Source organism: Myotis lucifugus, unplaced genomic scaffold (assembly GCF_000147115.1).
Source record: "Myotis lucifugus unplaced genomic scaffold, Myoluc2.0 scaffold_227, whole genome shotgun sequence".
Taxonomy (NCBI): domain Eukaryota; kingdom Metazoa; phylum Chordata; class Mammalia; order Chiroptera; family Vespertilionidae; genus Myotis; species Myotis lucifugus.
The window spans coordinates 1,810,868-1,818,297 of NW_005871275.1; the positions used below are offsets into that span (position 1 = coordinate 1,810,868).

Below are 7,430 nucleotides of genomic sequence, written 5' to 3' on the forward strand. Positions count from 1 at the left end.
AAAACTATTTTTAAAAGAGGAGATTATTTCTATGAAGATACACTGGTGATGCGGCCCTAAAGTCTTAGTGCAACTTAAGCTCTGGTACTAGTAAAATGCTACAAATTCATAAAACATCATTTGAAAGTCCAAATTTCTCTTAAACTTATCCAGTCCAGCAAATTTCAAATCTTAAGCTTTTACTTTTAATTTCTTGCCTCAGCCCCCACTTTAAGTTAAACATTTTGTTTGTTTGTTTCAGCCAATATCTGCTATCTTTAAAGGGCTGAAACAAACAAAAAACAATATAAGAAGCCCACTATCCAAAATCTACAAAACTAAATAAGTTCAAGAGAAGTTTAGTTAAACTTTCAAATGATGCTCGGCAAGTCCACAGCACCTACACTTCTGAGCAGGGCCTCAGGGGGCCCAAGTGCATCAAAGCTTGAAATTGCACCAAGACTCTCAGGTCACCTTCTATCCATTACCTGCTTGTTATCACTGGACTACCATGTTGGTTGGAATTATAAAAAATATCTTTTGATGCATTTATTTAACAAAGAAAATCATCAGAAAATGAGAAACACCATTATAGTTCTTAAGATATGTAGCATGGACCCCACAGAAGTAGAAAATCAATGATTGATACTTTCTCTTATTATCCCTAATATGCTAATAAGTAGTGCTTGCAAAGAAGTTGAATGACAAGTGTTATTCACAGCTGTTTGGTTTAAACTGATTGCCAATGGTGACTAGCAACTTCAATGATGTAGAAGGGAGGAAGAACCCTTCAATACCTAACATGCTACAGTCTGTTCCTAAGTGGCTTTACGAGTTGTTAGGAGTCCCATGTTTTAATGGTAATATTGCATTGGTTCTAAAGAAATATGCAGCAATGTTGGAAAGGGGGGGGGTCAGAAAAATAGGAAAGACATAAAAGTTGTATAGTGTCTTTAAAGTCTAAAAGTTTAAACTTCAATAAAAAAAACACCTCACATGGCTGACAGCTATCAGCCTGCATCATAAGTAGGTATCTGTGTGTGGGTTGGGAGCTTTTGCCTTTAAGATGTAACTCTGTTTACATTTAAAAGGACAAGGAGTGTGTTTCATTGACAAGGTCCCATTCTTTCCTATGAGCATAGTCCTTGCTGTCCACGAGTCTGTTGAATTCAATGTCTGACTTTTAGATGAAAATGCTAATTTTTCTGGTTTTTGAGCAGGAGTGATATTTCTTCAGTCCTCATAGGTGAGGGGCTCAGGATGCTACAGAGCCTCATTTGTCCCTCAAGAGAGGATGGTATTAGAGCGCTGAATACCAGTGAAATTGGCAGCACTGAAAGACCTTCTTACAGCAGCTCTACGTGGTCTTTGTATTTGTCTTCACACAATCTAGAAATGGCCTCTAGGTTCTGTGCTCTTTCTTTGCTAAGAGGAGCAAATAGAAAATTCAGGTTGTCATCTGCTAAGGAGCAAAGGTCAGAGTACACTGGCAGGAACATTAATATTAAACTGAAGTAGCTCCAAAAAAATGCCTTTCCATCTTATTCCTGAGGATCTGGCAGTAGTCCACATTCCATACAGCCTGATTGTCCCAAACCTTGGAGGCAAAAGAATGGCTCCCAAAGCTATTCTTTTCTAGTTAGAGGGACAAATGTAGATCTGAGCATAAGTTAAAAGCCTTTCTAACGAAATCAAAGTTACTATTGCACAGTCAGCTGTTAGCTGTGGGCACTAAAAGAATACAAATAGATCAGTCAGGATCATGCTTAATATATTCCTCTGGAAACTTTACTCCTGTGAGTGGACTCCTGTGAGTGGATGTTATTGCCATCAAAACTATCCAAGGATCTATTTGCATTTCTGTTCTTTATGTGGTAATATATTGCTAAGGTCACACAATATATTGGGGTTCTAAGGTTAGGTTGGCTGGCTGTGGCTGTGATCTAGAAATATTGTTGAGCATGAGCTATACTTTCTAGTAAGTGACCCTGGAGATACATTGTTTAAATGATTGCTCTTCCTCTCTTCTCACTCATCCGTTTGAGCTTTGATCAGGAAAATTTGTGCTGGCCTTGAATGGTCAGAAGGGTCTGATTCCAAAACTAAGTCTTAGGGCATCTCCCAGTCACTGATGTGCTGCAGGTGGTGGTCCTCACGGGCTCTGAAATCCAACTAGGGGAGGGGGGGTGCCAAGGCCATGAGCACTGGCAGTACCGCCACCACGTCCCTGCCTCCTAGACCTCAGACTCTGAGCTGAGAAATGAAAAGTGTTATTCATAAAGCCAGTCTAAAATGTGTAACTCTCCAACTAATTGTAATTCTATCTGAAGTTTTATTCTGTACCAGAAAAAAAGAGGGAAAATGTCCAGTCCCACTAGTAATCAAATAAATTCACATTAGAGTAACTATTAGAGTATCACTTTCCACATTCAAAATTACCCAAGATTTTGTTTTTAAGATAAAATCCATTTGGGCACCCTGAGGTGAAATGGACAAAGTCATACACTGCTTGCAAAAGTCAAGTGGTAAAAAATTTATTCAGAGTAATACTTTAACATGCATAAAGTCATTAATGATTTTGGCACATATTGTCTACCCAGCAAGTCACACTGATGAAATAATAATGCATTGATATATAAATTGAGCTACTTGGACTTACATAAGGTTGTTTATAATTTGAATATGTCACTGAATATGTAACACTATGTAACTATCTATCTAATAATAGGATAATATGCAAATTGGTCAGGACGCCATCATGCAAATCGATCAGCGGGCTGCGTCCCCGCCCCCTGTGCCGGCCTGGAGACATGAGGCTCATGTCCCCACCCCCGGCAATGGGCCCAGGACGTGAGGCTCATGTCCCAACTCCCCTGTGCTGACCTGGGGGTCCACAGGCATATGGAGAGGCCCCTCTGCTGCAGGCCCAGCTGGGGGTCCACAGGCCTCCCCCAGCTCCAGCCTACCTCTTTGGGGCAATCCATTGAGGAGCCCTGGATGGGTGGGCGGAGCCTACCTCTTTGGGGCCATGGATCACAGGGCTCCCGCACTGTGACAGGGCACACGGGCAAGGCTGGGGAACTCCACTCCCCCACCCCGAGTGCACGAATTTTATGCACTGGGCCACTAGTATAATTACATGTATAAAACAACAGAGTGTATATACACACATGGTGTCTAGAAAGGCCATTGTACTATATTTCACAGAATATTTAATTACATGAAAAAGTTTTTATGCTATGATATTGAAAGGAGTTTTAGGGACAAAATAGGCAGGTTTAGGGAGTCTTAGGAATAAAGAGGGTCCATGGGGGAAGAATGCATAGGTGAGGGCTTGAAGCCGCCAGGAGGCATACATTCACAAAGAATAGAAAAGTGCCACAAAATAAGGGAAGAGAAAGACATACATTCACAGAGAATAAAGAGAAATCACAGAGTATGACGGAAAAAAAACATATTTTCACAGAGAATAAAAAAATGTCAACAGATGCTGACAAATGAGAAACATATATTCACAGGAGATAGAGAAATGCTGTAAGATAAGAGGAAGAGAAAGAAGGGGACATCACATGAGTTTTAGACTTTGGAATTGATATTCTTCAAAAAAGAATGACCAATTAGAAAAACACAGGGTCATAAATTAAGAAAGGGTTCAATTAGAAGGAAGCATGAAGAGACAAAGAACTACAGCCTTTATAAACCTTATAAAAAATAAATTTAGGCCCTGGCTGGTTTGGCTCAGTGGATAGAGCATTGGCCTGCGGACTGAGGGGTCCCAGGTTCAATTCTGGTCAAGGGCATGTACCTTGGTTGAGGGCTCATCCCCAGTGGGGAGTGTGCAGGAGGCAGCTGAATCGATGTTTCTCTCTCATCGATGTTTCTAACTCTCTATCCTTCTCCCTCTCCCTTCCTCTCTTTAAAAAATCAATAAAATATATTTTAAATAAATAAATAAATAAATAAATAAATAAATAAATAAATAAATAAATTTAGTGGGTTACCCCCTTGAGAACCCCTCTCTATGTGAGAGTCTGTATTTGCTTCCAATAATTTTTCACCCTTTTACTAACAAGTCCTTTTAGTCTACGAATTTTATTCTTTAAACTTTATAAGGCAAGAACCCGCAAGGGGGAGATCTGCTCCTCACACCCCACATTTCAATATTAAGTGAAAAAAGGAAATAAAAAGTATGTAATATATCCCAACTTTGTTAAAAAAATAAGTATACATATTAATGCATAGCAAATAGCCCACAAAGTAATATATCAAATATTAATAGCAATTAGATCTGAGTGGTGGGTTTACTAATAATTTTTATTTGTGTATTAAATACCATAGTATCATTTTCAGTATTCTCCACATTTTCAAAAATTAACATGTATTTATTTATAGTCAGAAAAACAGTACATTTAGAAAGAAATGAGAGAGGGAAATGATAGAACAATTATATGCAAAATCCTTCATATTTATTACAAAGCATTAGGGGAAAACCCCCTCAGAACTCTCAAGGGTTGTTGATTATTTCCCCAACTTTAAATCTGAGTCAGTAACCACATGGCAAATCCTCATTTTTGAATGGTCACAGGTGGCCCAAGATAACAGGATGGAAGCCAACTGCTGACAGGCAATCAAGAGCCTTTATCTAGAAAATTTACTCAAGAATGGAGAACTAGCTGTTCTGAAATGAAAGAAGGAATCTGGGTGAATCTTTGGGCTGCTGGGACCAATCTATTTAAAACCAGTCTCACAAAATAGTGGAGACTCACAGACCATAAAAATCCTCCAGCCCAATCCCCTAACTTCACCCACAAGGAAACTGAAACCAAAATGAATAACTGTTTTTCTTCACAGAACGTATTTGCCACCTTGTATTCCTGTGGTCACAGAGACAAGGAGCCTCCTTGGAATCCAGGCCCTGCTGCCACCCAACTTCATTCGTTCATTTCCCGAAGGAGGAGTGTAAGAAGGCAGTTAAGTTTAAGGAGTTTTTGGAGGAGAAGCTCTGATCTATGCACACGCCCCAGGAAGGTACAATGTACCCTCTTATCTTTTCACTCTACATCCCACCACCATTACTCAGTTTTTACTACTGTGTCCTCCAGGCCACTGTACTCCCCCAGGTTACCAAAGCAGTGCAGTCATGCCACCTGGGATCTGGCACTGGCGGGGAGCCGCGCCCTTGGGTACCTTGTGTTGTCAGCAATCACACCAGTCCTGACCAGCTGGCCTGTGGTTTACTTTATGTTTATTCCCCTGTGTCTCTGGTAATATGCACAAAACCTGCAGGTAATCTGAACATAATCTACAAGTACTCAGAACATTATTAAGCAGAGCTCTTTAATAATGAGATTAAACTTTTTTCCCTTCTTCAAATATCTGTTATCCCATTGTATTCCCTAGTGTTCTACTTGTCACCCAGCCAGACCCGGCTTCATCCATGACCCCTCCCTCCAGTGTATTCCCTCCACAAGTGTTTGTTCAGACCTGTTCCTTGTGATTCATTAATTCAACAGAATGTACAGAGGGACTTCCAGTTTCAGCTCTGATGACTAAGAGCTTGGAAGTCATCACTCCCATCCTCAGAGCAAAAAAAGCTGACTGAGCTGAAAATCAGTGCCTTTCTTATCTTGAACCCATCAGAGATAAAGGTCACAGGGCACAGCTATACCCCGTGATCTGGAGACAGGCAAATCCAAGGTCTCCTGACCTGCACTGAAGGAACTAGAGCCACGTGCTGGCAGGGACACTGAGATGGCACTTTTGATAAATTGCTGGAGGCCAAGTGCGGACCAGCCTGAGCATGAGAAAGTCCTGGGGTCTGTGCCTCAGGGGGCCTCTCCACTTGTTTTGTTTCGTCTGCAGGAACCTCACTAGGTTCTCATGATGAAGAGCCAAGAGTGACTCTTTTGGCTCTGGCGGAGGAGGGAAATGTTTACTATTTTGAAATATGCCTAGAGTGTTCTCATAACAAAGGCCTACTGTCTGAGGAAAAAGACTGTTCCACTGGCTCCAGCCTGTCTAGCATTCCTGTCTCACCTGAGGGAGAAAAAATAAGCTAACAAATGCTTGTGAAGGTCACAGCTCGGAGACACAGGCCCACTAAATGACTGATATTTAATTACAAGATTATATAAGAACTAGTGGCCTGGTGCATGAAATTCGTGCACATTAAAAAGGGGATTAATTAGAGGAAATATTTTAATATTGCTATTTGCCCTTTCTCTATAATAGAAGTGTCAGAGATGAAAGAAAATTAGTAAAATGTATATGAAAATCTTCCTCCTGTCAGAGTCTGGGGCACACCACGGGACCCAGAGTCAAGTCCCCATCCACCCACATGCGCCTCGAAATCGTGCAAGACCCAGACCCGACTGGCCCCACCCCCATTGGGCTAGATCCAGACCTGGCTGGTCCCACCCTTCTCAAGCCCCGTTGGGCTGGTGGTGCAGTCTGAAATCCCCTGTCAAGTCCCACAGGGTTGGGGGAGCGGCCTGAGGACCTCCGGCCTGGTGCTGGGGTGAGGGGTGCAGCCTGAGGTCCCTCCTTAAGCCCTGCCAGGGCAGAGGGTGTGGCCTGAGGTCCCCTGTCAAGCCCCACGGTGGGGGGGCTTAGGGAGGGACCAGCCTCAGGTCCCTGCTGATTGCTTGTTAAGGCTTGTTATGGGAACTTGGCCTCTGCTGTGGGCACAGCCATCTTGTGTTACAGAAACCCCCTGCCTCCACTGTGGGCTCTGCCATCTTTGTGGTGGAGTGATGGTCAATTTGCATATTCCCTCTTTATTATATAGGACTAGAGGCCCGGTGCACAAAAATTTGTGCACTCGGGGGCGAGGGGGTCCCTCAGCCCGGCCTGTGCCCTCTCACAGTCTGGGACTCCTCAGGAGATAACGACCTGCTGGCTTAGGCCTGCTCCCGGGTGGCAGAGGGCAGGCCCAATCCCTAGGTGCAGCCCCTGGTCGGGCTCAGAGCAGGGCCGATTGGGGAGTTGGGGCGCCGCCCCCTGTCATGCACAGAGCAGGGCGGATCGGGAGGTTGCGATGCCACCCTCAGTCACGCTCAGGGTAGGGTTGGGGCACCGCCCCCTGTCACACTCAAGGCAGGGTCGATGGGGAGGTTGTGGCGCCACCCCTTGTCACGCACAGAGCAGGGCCCATCAGGGGGTTGGGGAGCTCCCCCCTGTCACGCACAGAGCAGGGCCCATCAGGGGGTTGGGGAGCTCCCCCCTATCAGGCACAGAGCAGGGCTGATCAGGGGGTTGGGGCGCCTTCCCCTGTCACGAACAGAGCAGGGCGGATAGGGAGGTTGTTGCCCCGCCCCCTGTCACACACAGAGCCGCAGGGCGATCAGGAGGTTTGGGCGCTGCCCCCTGTCATGCTGATCCCGGTGCTGGGAGGCATATTACCCTTTTACTATATAGGATAGAGGCCTGGTGCATGGGTAGGGGCTGGCTGG

At 44.2% G+C, this 7,430-nt stretch overlaps 1 pseudogene; it reads right to left on the reverse strand.

The window, feature by feature from the left end:
- Positions 1-1,263: 1,263 nt before the first annotated feature.
- LOC102421002 lies at positions 1,264-2,121 on the reverse strand (annotated as a pseudogene).
- Between the last annotated feature and the right edge of the window lie 5,309 nt (positions 2,122-7,430).